This window comes from Pelodiscus sinensis, chromosome 17, assembly GCF_049634645.1.
Source record: "Pelodiscus sinensis isolate JC-2024 chromosome 17, ASM4963464v1, whole genome shotgun sequence".
Taxonomy (NCBI): domain Eukaryota; kingdom Metazoa; phylum Chordata; order Testudines; family Trionychidae; genus Pelodiscus; species Pelodiscus sinensis.
In genome coordinates this window covers 28305460-28318494 of record NC_134727.1, presented here as the reverse complement: position 1 = coordinate 28318494, position 13035 = coordinate 28305460, and the positions used below count along the sequence as shown (strand labels likewise).

The window sequence follows — 13035 nt, the reverse complement described above, 5'->3', positions numbered from 1 at the left end:
TGTTTTCTATCTCTTGCGCAGGCGCTCTTGCACAAGAGGGCAGGGTGGACGTTCGGCCAGCGCGTACTTGCACAAGAATTGGCCTCCTGTGAAAAACACAGGTGGCCTCTCCGACACTCCATACAGGCAATCACCACTCGTTGGTTCCCCCTAATTGCCCCCCCCCCCGCTTAAAGGCACAGGCACGGAGCACAGCCATTTGCCACGTGCAGCCCGGGTAGCAGCCAGAGGGAGCAATGGCAGCTGCTTAGCCTCAGCCAGGTCCCTCAGACACCACGGAGGAGCCACCCCAGAGCACTCAGCAGGCCCAAAGGGGCACCAAGCGGCGGGCTCCATGCTGAAGCACCGCTGAAGTGACTGCCCTCCTGGACTTCTGGGGAAAGGAGGAGGCCCTCAGGGACCCCAAGTCCTGGAGGAGAAATGCGCACATTTTCGCCCAGTTGGCCCAGGCACTGGCCGCAAAGGGACACCCAGCCCGGACCCTGGAACAGGTCCGGGCCAAGGTGAAGGACCTGCGCCTCACCTACGTGTGGTCCAGCAAGCATGGGGGTGGCGGAGCCACTGCCTGTCCCCAGTATCACCGCCTGCACCACTGCCCTGCTGTCCCGGGTGGACACGGCGGTGGCCACCTCAGTGGTCCAACCCAGGCCACCGGAGGAGGAGGAGGAGGAGGAGGGAGACTGGTCCTCGGATGAGGAGGAAGAGGTGGCAGAGGACAGCAGCCAGACCTCACCATCCCGGCCCAGCAGCAGTCAGGATGTGTCCCAGGCATCCTCTGATGCTGGCAAGGGATTGTCTGGTGAGTGCAATGGCTACCATTCACAAGTGTGCTGGAGATGGGGGGGAGGGGAGCGCCACAGGGTGGGGAAGAGGTAGCGGCACATGGCACAGCCTGGCCACAGGCTGCGCAGAGGCATGTAGCACGTGCAACCTCGTGCAGCTAGGATTGCCAGATTAGAACCGGACAGTCCAGTCTAAGCTTTCTGTTTGGGAAACAAATTGAGAGGATATAAATGAGAAAATATACGTCTGTAAATGGTCATGTAATGTCAAGTGTGTCCGGTATTTTTGTTGAAACCATCCGGCAACCCTATGTGCAGCCAGACCAAGTGGCACAGAGAAGCGGCAGCCAGCCCCAGCACATGCCTGGGACCCCAGGGATTCCGCTCGACCAGACCGGGGCGGGGGGAGAGGGAGGTTTGGCCAGGAGTAGGCCAGCCCCAAGGTTGCAGGCCTAACCCCACACAGCCTAAAGGGTGCTGCACATAGCACACATCCATGGTCACCTCTGGGACACTGTAGCTTCCCCTGGGGAAGGCACAACAGCCCCCCCCCCAAGCACATGCAGTCCCCCTGGGGGCTCCTGGGCCACCTTGGGACCCCCCCCTCCTGCTGCCCCAGGGGAATTCCCCCTCACCAGCCACACCTGTCCCCAGGCATTGTGACGTGCTGGGAGGAGGGAACCGGGCTCTGGAACACCATTTGGGGCAGGGCTCACTGACCATGTCGCTCTCCTCTGCTTCTCCTGCAGTGGGACCCCCTGCCTGCGAGGGACCTTCCAGCCCCATCCCGCCGGCGCAAAGGATCCAGGGCCTGTCACAGTGCTCCCGGGACCGCCACCACATCTGCGCGATTGAGCGTGCTCTGACAGAGAAGATCCGCGCCGATGTGGAGTGGCGGGATCGGGTGTGGGGCCAGTACCTGGAGCGCTGCGACCGTGTCTGCACTCTCCTGGGCACCATTGCCGACCGGATGGGCCCTGTGCAGCAGCCCAATGCTGCCAGGCCCCCCTCTGTCACCCCCAGCTCTCCACCTGCTTCTCCCCTTGCCTTGTCCATGCCCCCTCCTGAGGTCCCCCACCCTCGGCACCTCCTGGTGCAGCCTGCCCCAACCTGGCATGAGGGGCAGAGGCGCCCCCGCACCCGTGGGGGTGGGATAGGCCTCCATTATCAATCATGAGGCCCTCCCAGTTCAGGGTCCTGTCCTCCCCCCTCCTCCAAGTTCAGGGTCCCCTTCTCCCCCCTCTCCACAGTGCACTCCCTTCCCCACGTAAATAAAAAAGTGCCTTATCTACAGCAAGTGCATTTTATTTATTGGGAGGTGAGGGAAGGGTGGCAGGAAGGGGTGGTGATGGGAGCGGGAAGTGGGGGTATGGAGGCATCCCTGCGGTCAGAGGTGTAGGAGCGGCCTATTGTGGGGTCTGGTCCAGCATCACCTAGGGTATGTCTACACTACCCCGCTAGTTCGAACTAGCGGGGTAATGTATGCATACCGCACTTGCTAATGAAGCCCGGGATTTGAATTTCCCGGGCTTCATTAGCATAAGCGGGGAGCCGCCATTTTTAAATCCCCGCTGCTTCGAACCCCGTGTAGCGCGGCTACACGGGGCTCGAACTAGGTAGTTCGGACTAGGGTCCTATTCCGAACTACCGGTACTCCTCGTGAAACGAGGTGTACCGGTAGTTCGGAATAGGCACCCTAGTCCGAACTACCTAGTTCGAGCCCCGTGTAGCCACGCTACACGGGGTTCGAAGCAGCGGGGATTTAAAAATGGCGGCTCCCCGCTTATGCTAATGAAGCCCGGGAAATTCAAATCCCGGGCTTCATTAGCAAGTGCGGTATGCATACATTACCCTCCTAGTTCGAACTAGGAGGGTAGTGTAGACATACCCCTAGAGAGCTTCCCGGACCCGAACCCCATGGCGGTTGGTCTGCCGGGTGGTAGCCATGTGGGGCTGCTGGTAGGCCTGACCCTCACCTACCATCCACCCCGGGAGGAAGGCCTCCCCTCTCCCCTCAATAATATTATGGAGCACGCAAAATGCCGAGATGACCTCCGGGATGTGCTGCATCCCCATGTCCAGGTGGGTCAGGAGGCACCTAAACCGTGCTTTCAGACGGCCAAAGGCGCACTCGACCGGATTGCGGGCCCAGTCCAGGTGGCTGTTGAAGGTGGCCTGGCTGTGGTCCAGGTGGCCGGTGTATGGCCGCATCAGCCAGGCCATCGGGGGTAGGCCGCATCCCCGAAAATGCAAACTGGCATCCTGACATCCCCAATGGTGAATTCCCGCTGGGGGAAGTAGGTGCCCACCTCCAGCCTGTGGCACAAGCCTGAGTGCCTGAAGATGCGAGCGTCGTGGGCCCGCCCAGACCACCCCACATAAATGTCCTGGAACCGGCCCTGGTGGTCCACTAGCGCCTAGAGCACCACTGAGCAGTAGCCATTCCGGTTTATGAACCGGGCTGCTTGGTGCTCTGGAGCCCAGATGGGGATGTGGGTCCCACCTACGGCTCCCCGACAGTTTGGGAACCCAAGGCTGGCGAAGCTGGCAATTGTGGTGTCCAAATCCGGGGGGCGGATCACCCTCTGGAGCTGCACGTCATTGATGGTGTTGACGACCTGCAGAGGGGCACAAGGGAGCACAGGGGATGCATGGAATGAGACACAGTGTGTACATGGCCCCCTGGGGTGTGCTCACCTCCCTTTGATGGCCCCTCCCCCCATGCAGGCCAGCGCCCTCTGCCCCCTGGGATCTCCCCCACACACACCAGCGTGGCTGTGTGCAGGAGGGACAGCGTGACCCCCTGTGTGCGGGGCTTCCCCCTGCCCCTACAGCCTCCCCCCGCCTGGTCTGGCCCCTTTCCTCCCCCAGGATGAACCCGTGGTCCACGGAGGGCCTTACCTGCTGGACGACCGTGCCAACGGTGGACCTGCCCACCCCGAACTGGTTCACCACGGAGCGGTAGCTGTCTGGGGTGGCCAGTTTACAGAGGGCTATCGTAACCCTCTTCTCCACAGGGATGGCGGGGCGCAGGCAGGTGTCCTGCTTCCAGAGTGCAAGGGTGAGCCAGGTGCAGAGCTCATGGAATGTCCCCCTGTGCATCCAAAAGTTCTGCACCCATTGCTGGTCGCCCCATTGTCCCAGCACCAGGCGCTCCCACCAGTCCCCACTGGTGTCATAGCTCCAGAGGCGCTAGTCAGTGGTGGGGTGCGGGTGCCTGAGCCCAGCTGCAGCCGTGGCGAGGTCCTGCACCTGCTGCCCAGTCTCCAGCTCCTGCTGGAGCAATGTGGCTCCCCGGTGGAGGAGCTCCACAGCCTCTATAATGGCCATGAGGAGCAGATGTTGCTGGCTGGGGTCCTCCTCCGGCTCCATGGCTGTGACTGTGGCAGCGAGGGTGCCTGGGGCACTTGCCAGGAACAGAGGTGACAAGTGCTGTTGTGGCTCTTGCTTCCTCAAAAGGGTGCGTGAGCATGCAGCCACAGGGAAACGGCCGTCCAGGAGTTCCTTTCAGTACGTTTCCCAGTGGAGGTCCGGCGCATGCCCACAGATGCTGCTGGTGACCTCTTGACATGGCCGATTTGTTTCCGGAGATACGTTCTTGCGCAAGGGCTTCCCACCAGAGTGGACGCTCTCTTGCGCAAGAGCTCAGTGTTCTTACGATGCAGTTCTGGACAGTGTGGACCTTTTTTTGCACAAGTATACTTGCGCAAGATATTCCTGCGCAAGAACCCGCCAGTGTAGACATAGCCTAAGTGACTGGTGTCATTGCAGTATAAAGCATTGCAGCATAAGGTCCGGGTTTCTGGCCACATTCAATCAGCATCATCTCCCTCTCCCTCTGTTGGATTCAGAGAAGACTGATATCTTGCATAGCAACCTGGATGAAGCAGGGGAAGCAATTAGCCACTAGTTAGCAATTAGTGCGCTTCTCCACTGTCAGAGCAGGTCTCATTCAGGTGTTCCTATGCTTCAAGGATGTTTATTTTAGTGTAATAATTTTGAGTATTGCTTGGCCTGCTGTTTTTGTCAAGTTGTTTGTCTTTTACTTTTAGCTGTACTAAAATACATATTGTTTGCTTGCACTCAGCTTACCAAGCAATCCAGATCATTCTGTATCAATGATCTGTCCTCTCCAGTATATATCACACTCACAGATTCACAGACTCATTGACCAAACTCTCCATTAATGTTGACTGTCCTTTCTCATAATTAAAATGGTGTATGGCATGCACTAATATATTTTTGCACATACAAAATTGTGGGTTCGTGCACTAAATTACCTGTATTCAACTGATCAAAGTTATTATGAGCATCCTATGCTCACTGAAATTATTGACAAAAGGATTTGAGATGAACACTGGGGATCTGATTCTTCTTAAAAATGCAGAAATTAGCAAGATCTGTATTTGTTTATCCAGATCATAAATAGATGCTGTGACATTATTACCTGCAATACAGTATGGCAGACATAACTATAGTAGTTAGGGTACTGCCTCTTTGAGGTGCATATGCAAGTATTGTTATTGCCAAAGGTGGGAGTTTGTTGAGCATTCAGGTAACAATATATCCTTTTTATTTACCTGCTGTGTAAGCAGAACATCTGGGGAAGACTAAAAGCAGTAATAGTTGGAGTCTCTTTCAATTCTCAACTCTATCAAAAACCATTTTAAAGTTGAAAACATTTTGAAAATCATTTTCAAACTAACATCATAATGCTTGAGTGCAATTCAATAAAAACACCTTATGCATAATATTGTAATGACATTCTAGAATTGTTGTTTAGCTAGGTATATAAAGTATTATTTATGTTAGCATACTTGGATCCAAGTGACAGATTAAAAACATGTATTTGAACAAAACAAAAGGAAATATTTATTTTTTATCTTTTTGGAGGCAAACTGCACTGTGGGTCTTGAGTTCTTGGAGCGCCAGGACATGTACTGGAGACAGTTTGGTCTTTTGCTTGTGTGTGCCTAACTTCCTCATTTTTTAATTAAAAATAAAAAATGGTAAGAATAAATATTTATATTAAAGCATTATACTGTTGCCCATCATTGTAATTCCTGAGCTTTAAGGGCAATGAGGTCTCTAATGAGACCACTATTGTGCTGACCAGCATTCTCCTTGTATTCCCCTCCATCTCTTCTTCTAAATGTGTCTATTCTTACATGCAGACTATAAGTTCTTTGGAGAAGGAACCATATTTTTGTTTTGTGTTTGCACAGCACACAACACAATGGGGTCTAGTCCATGACTGAAATTCGTATGCACTATGGTAATAAATAATAAAACAAAGTATTAAAATGATAAAATAAAATGTAAATAGGATATTGGCCTAGCTATGAAACAGGCAGGGAAGGACCTTTATGTCAGTCAGTGAAAACTAGGTTCCAACCTGCTGTAAAACAGCAATATTCAGAAATCTTAGATCCTACATATATTAGTAATGTGGGTGTGTTGAGGAAGACAGCTACAAGTAGACAAGAAGACTCCTGCAGTAGAGAAATCTAGCTCCATATTAAATTAAAGTCATGTTCTCTCTCTAGTCTCATACATCTTTACAAAGAAAACGGCAAGCAATCTAGAATATTCAAACCTAATCATATTCAGATTTGTTTACACATAAATAGCATAGTCTAAATGAAAGATTTCCTCCAGGAACCATAGAGGAGCCCTCAAAAAGAAAATATTTAAAAACTGACTATGAAATCATAAGTCTTAGCCTCTACTTCAGGGAGTAAATATATCAAAAAGCACTACGAAAGGAACAAGAGAACTCTCACCATAATCCAAAACAAGGAAGATCTTTATTTATAGGTAAAATCCTGGCCCCCGTCAACCGCAATAACTCTACTGACTTCAGTGGGGTCAGGATTTTGCCTATAAATCTCAACTAAAAGAACAATGTCCAGTGTTGTTACTGGATGGCTTCCCATTTAAGAGCTAAAAGCCTGGGGCACTGCTCCAGCCCACCTATGCCACTTGAACAGCCTGGATTGGGCTTGATAGATGACAACTGATTCCCTTATAAAAGGCAGCAAAAAATAGAAGAAGGCTTCTACAAGGAAGACCTGGACAGTAGGGGAGTTAAGAAGTCAAAGCCGGGAGGCTTAACTTAAACCAGTAAACGCCTGCGAGTGATTCTGAATTGTGACCCAGATCTTGGAAGTAGTGCTGGGGACTCCCTACCAGGTTCCTTCTAACTGCGTGGCAGCATGGCCCTGCAGCTGTTTAATCAGCCCCACTAATCTAGGGGCTCAGGGCTCCCCTAATGGAGCTGCCTGGCTGGGAGAGGGGCAATTCTCCCACAACAACAGCAACAGTTCCCTACTGAGGACAGAGCAGTAAGTCTCTCCCAGCTGGTAGGGATAGTTCCCTCCCTCCCTAAGACTATACACGTAGGCTACGTCTAGACTGCTAGCCTCTTTCAAAAGAGGCTTTTTCGACAGATACTTTCGAAAAAGCCTCTTTCGAAAAAGAGCGTCTAGACTGTAAGCAGTACTTTCGAAAAAGCAAGCCGCTTTTTCGAAAGAAAGCACCCAGGCAGTCTGGATGCTCTCTTTCTAAAAAGCCCTGTTTGCATTCAAGAACGCCTTTTTTCGAAAGAGCACTTTTGAAAAAAGGCGTTCTTTCTCGTGAAATTAGGTTTACCGCCGTCAAAAGAAAAGCCGCGTTCTTTCGATTTAATTTCGAAAGAACGCGGCTGTAGTCTAGACGCAAGTGAAGTTTTTTTGAAAAAGGCTACTTTTTTCGAAAAAACCCTTGAGTCTGGACACAGCCTAAGAAAAATCGTTTCAAATGATAGTTCTCGCCCTATTTCTTATTTCAGGAAAAATCCTTCAAACCATAGCTGACTTTTTCTCTGGTCCGGGTCTAGCAGCTTTTTGTATATTTAGAGTTCTTTGTTTTAAGGCTTTTTCATGTGTGTCCTCCATAGGGTGGGAGAAGCTGTATCAAAAGCCAGCTAAAGACAATTGTTGCTTGCTTCCCATTCCTTAAACAGAATTTCCCGAGCAGGAATCCCCATCCCTATATAAAATTACCAGAACCAAAATGGATTCCAGCACCAGGTGGCATGATCACATGTCTTTGTAGGACCAACCACAGTCTGCACTTACAGTAAACACAAAACCATTTACAGATTGTTGCCTTGAACACTGGAGCAATAAGTCCTTTCAGCACCAATAATGACTCTCACTGGAAATTGTAGATTAATAAGTATATTTCATATTTCTAACTTCACAAACATGAATAATACATGCACACAAATAGAATATACACAATCTGGGGATTACAGGCTCTTGAATGATAGGTTACTTGACCTGCGTTGCATAAAGCATATTCATGTCATGTATATTCATATTCAAAGACATCTCTCTCTCTCTCTCTCTTTATATATATATATATATATATAAAACAAAAAAATTTCCTGTGAGATGACAGTGACATCATCAAGTCACTCTGCATTCACAGGAGCCGAGTCCCACCCACTCCGAGCTTGGCCCTCCCCAGGATCCACGTGGAGATCTGGGGTGCCCAGCTCTCCCCTCCACTTCCCAGCAGCTGGGGAGAGAGTCATAGTGGCTGCAGCCTTGGCCCAGGCCTCCCTGGTGGCAGGGCAGGGAGAAGAGACAAGGCTGGTGCCCAACACCTCCCAGTGGCCGGGGGAAAAACCAGGACTGGTGCAGCTTCGACCCGGCACCTCTCAGCGGCTGGAGGGGGACCAAGAGCTGTGGCTGGTTGGGGGGGCAAGAGCCAGGGTGGCCTCAGACCCTCCCCAGCAGCTGGTGGGGAGAAGAGCTGGGGTCAGGGGGGCCCAAGGAGCCGGGGGAGGCACCAAAGAGCTGGGGCCGGCAGGGGAGGGGATTGTGTGGCCTCGGGGCTGGGGCGGCGTAAGGGAACTAACATTTCTCTTATCTGTATTATACCTCAGCTAGCCCAGCCCTGGGTAAAATACAGCCCACGGGCTGCATCCAGCCCACCTAGCCACCAGATCTGGCCAGTGTACGCTGCGGAGAGCCCCAAACGGGCTCCCCACTTGCCATGCCCCACCCACATGCCGTTCAGAAATGCGATTTCACTTTAAAAACTGAGCCCAAAAGGAAGGAGAAGCTTTAGTACACAGTACAATCCCATTGGCTGGCTTCTGGCCAGAAACTGGCCAATGGGAGCTGCTTGTTTCAATAATAAACAGCCAGGAAGCACAAGGGACTGGTAGTTATTCACAGAGCATATGGCTGCAGCTTGTGTGGGGACAGGGCAGACGCAGACAGGGAGCCTGATTCAGGAATGGGCTGCTGGCGGGTAAGTCTCGTGGCCAGAGGCTGCCTCTGGCACTCCAGCCCCTCCCTTCCCCAACCTTTTGCTCCCCACTCCTGCACCCCTACTTCACATACCCAAATCCTCTGCACCCATACCCAATCCCAGATCCAGCACCCCAGTCCCCTGCCCCAGATCACAATACCTTCCTGCCCTAGCTCACAACCAAACCCCCTGTCCCCCTTCTTGCACTCCAACTCCCTGCCCTAGGTCACAATCCAACCCCCTGCACCGCAGTCCAGTGCCCCAGGTCACAACTGCCTCCTTCACCTCAACTCCCTTGCTTACCCCAAGCTCCCTTCTGCACCCAGCTTCCATCCCAGACCCCACACTACCTCCATTAATATCATGGAAGAGTGCAGCCCGTAACCACTTTCCAAATTCTTGAAGTGGCCCCGTCAAAAATTATTGCCCACCCCTGAACTAGCCAGACCTAAGCCAAGCTTCAACCACCCCAGACACTGACTCCCTTACAAATGAGTTATACAGTTGAGTGTCCTTTGCATAACCTGTATGCTTTATCCCATTTTTCCTTACTAACCATCCTCACTCTTTGTATATGAGTTGAAACATAATCTGGGACCAAACATAGGCTAGAGACTACAGCCTAGATTACCACAGCTGCTTTAATACCAGCTGTTTGATTATTTATCCAAAGGCCAGGAGATTCAGAGTTACCTGATAGCTAGTTGGTGAAATCATCCTTATTATGGATTAATTTCTTCACTAGAAATCTTTGCTGTCTGAGAGCACCTGGCACTCTCAGAAAGAGGTAGTGACTTTATCATTGCTGACCTTTAACAGCCAGAAGGGATATGCAGTGGCCTCCTGAAATGCCACAAATACTTCAGAGAAAGACAGCGGCCATGAGTCAAACAGAAAAAACTCTGCATTTGTCCCTATAAGATTCTACCCAGCAATAAGTGTCATGCAAATTCATCTTAATTTGCATGCTTTCAATCTCGTCTGTTCTCTTTAACCTACAGAAGAAGCCAAGCAAAACAACAACAAAACAACACACACGCACAAACAAAAAAACAGCAACAACAAATTCACCTAGAGTGAATAACTTACCTACTCCAGTCCTTCCCCATTCAATAAAGATCCTGCTCTTCCTCTCACTGAATTTCCCACTGACCAACGCCTTCGGTTTCACTTAGGAACAGCATCATGTCCATTGCATTTAACCACAAATACTTTCATTCCACAAATTCTGGCTCAAATTTAGTGTCGCTTTAAAGATCTCTGTAAACAATAAATTTCAGATTCCAGGGATATCAGTAAAGGAACTTTCACAAGCATCAAATGTTCAATTTGCAAAATAGTTAACGGGTTTCAACGGAAACTAGCACAATAAAAACACTTTAGTAGATCATGCAGTGGCCCATTAAACAAATAAATTAAGCAGCCTTTTTAAGTGACATTGGACTTAATCTGAAATCTAAAGATGATGAAAGAAAACCTCTCACTAACACATCACAAGGTCAGTAATGTGTAAACAGATAATAGCAAGAGCTGCATCACTCATAATTAATCAAAAAGAGAAGACATTTCTTTTTGGTTTAGTAACAAAAGACAAACCACTCCAGATACTGTACATTAAAGGGCTGTTTTCAAAGTCTAACCTCCCACAACTCTACTTCCACCATAATATCAAATAATAATACATCATTTACCAGACATTTGCTTGAATGACTGAACTCTGGCAACAGTCCCAATCCTATGGTCTTCTCTCAATACCCAATGAGGTCTGAATGAAAACAAAAGAAAATAAGTCAGTAAAGCATGCATTACCTAATTTAATGTTTCTAAAACACTGAATAGAACTTTTGAATGGCTGTATGAACATACTAAGATGGAAGACGTCACATAAGTAAGGATTCAGGATGAGCTTCCTTTAATCACAGAAAGGAGGATATAATTCACTTGTATGCATATTTAAAATCCACATTTATGTCTAATCTATGGAAGATAGGAGCATGTTAGAACTACAAAACCTTAGCTCACCTTAGTTCATGCTTTTAGCTCTACAGGTACCCAGTGTGTCATCCAAGATGGTAGCTGTCATAATTACTCAAGCTGGAAAAGACACAGCCAGCACCCGTTTAATATCTTTAAAATAATGAATTTTAAGATTTATTACTCAATTTTACAGATGGGGAAACTGATGAAGGAGTTAATTAACTTGCTCAACATCAGAGAAGTTAGTGGCCACATTGCTATTAGAACTAAGGTATCCTGAATTTCAATCCAGCCTCATCAGACCACCAGCTCCTATATGCAATAGCTTCACTTTAGATGACTGTGTTTACAGACAGGAATAATTCAGTATACATTGTCAGATTCCAGATTGTCCCATGCTGGAATTGACAAAGTATTTAATTAATTTTACTGGTCTTCTCACTGGTTAACAAAAACCATGCTGCATGCCTTGGAAGAGCAAACAAAATCAGAAGGAAAAAAGGCACAAATTGCTGCATTTGGGACATAGAAGAACATCATTTGTTTTAAGAGTCTTATTCTTACTTTTTAAACAAGATACAGTTTTCGCATAATCTAATTTAGAAATGCCATATAACAAATATAAATAACAATCTGACACAGCCATGGGGAACTGGAATATTAATGATTGTTGGCAGGATAGTTCTAAGCACAGAAGATAGTCCACTTTAAAATCTATTGGTACTGCAGAAACATATAAAAATGATAGAAAATCTCTGGAGAATATAGCAATTTCCATAATCTTTTTATATCAATTACAGCTGTTATGACAGATATTCTAAAGTTGGGAAGGGCATGTTATTTGTTCTCTGTTCATGGTTACTGTGATTTGATAGCTTCAGAGGGGTAGCCAAGTTAGTCTATATACTATGGAGTTTTTCAGTGGTCGATAGGAACATTGTCCAAAGTCACATGGCGTGAGGAGGCACCACCGTTAGGCTGTTTTACGCCGTGTTCACAAGCACGTGGCGCATCATCCATACTGTCACCTAGGACGCAATTGTGTTGTGTTGCCAAGTACCACTCCCAACTTTGAAAAGCTTGTCAGTGAGAAGAGAATCCAAAAATCTGTTAGTAAGAAATAAATTTCAAACCAAAATGTTCGTTGTCTGCTTTTTTATATCATGTCTCAAAAAGGAGATGGCCCTCGAAAATTTTGTGATTGGCCTGGTGGTCCATGGACTGAAACGAGTTGAGAACCACTGCAAGGAAACAACAATAGACTAGTAGCACCTTAAAGACTAACAAAACATGTAGATGGTATCATGAGCTTATGTGGGCACAGCCTACCTCTTCAGATGACAGGAGTGTTAGAAGCCCAGATCCAAGAATAAATAAGGGAAGGAGAAGGGGGGAAAGAGAAGGAAAAAAAGAGAAAGAAAAGGAGGAAAAAAGGAGGGGAGGAAGAAAAAAGAGAGACATTGAGTAGATAAGCTTCAGAGGGGTAGCTGAGTTAGTCTGTAACAGGAAAAACTTAAAAAACAACAAATAGTCTAGTAGCACCTTAAAGACTAAATAGTTACAAGAGGCTGATACCATTAACACCTTCATTATTTGGTTGGTAGGTTAAGTCATAGGATGTGGAAAGTAGTGTGCAAGCCAGCCGATGTCTTATGCAAATGGCATGAACAAAGAATTAAACTTGTAAATGAAGTTAAGTTCCAATCCTTCTCTGTGTACTTGGCTTACGGAATTTGCCTGAAACAAAATGGTGACCTGGAGATCCATTAATGAGTGTCCAGGTTGATTAAAGTGTTCTCCAACAGATTTTTGTGTATTGCCTTTTTGGATATCTGATTTATGTACATTAATTCTTTCCCACAGAGACTGTCCAGTTTGCCCAATATACATGGCAGTGTGGCATTGTTGGCATTTGATGGTATAGATCGCATTAGTGGATGTGCAGTTAAATGAGCCTCGGATCTGCTGGCTG

At 48.2% G+C, this 13035-nt stretch overlaps 1 long non-coding RNA gene across 1 annotated transcript; it reads right to left on the bottom strand.

Annotated features, from left to right (window-relative positions):
- Positions 1-2677: 2677 nt before the first annotated feature.
- Positions 2678-11205, bottom strand: LOC102445137 (uncharacterized). Its single transcript, XR_012896364.1, has 5 exons — positions 11109-11205; positions 10778-10851; positions 10176-10346; positions 3684-4659; positions 2678-3400 (listed from the first exon to the last, which is right to left on the bottom strand). It is a non-coding gene; the product is annotated as an uncharacterized LOC102445137 (long non-coding RNA).
- Between the last annotated feature and the right edge of the window lie 1830 nt (positions 11206-13035).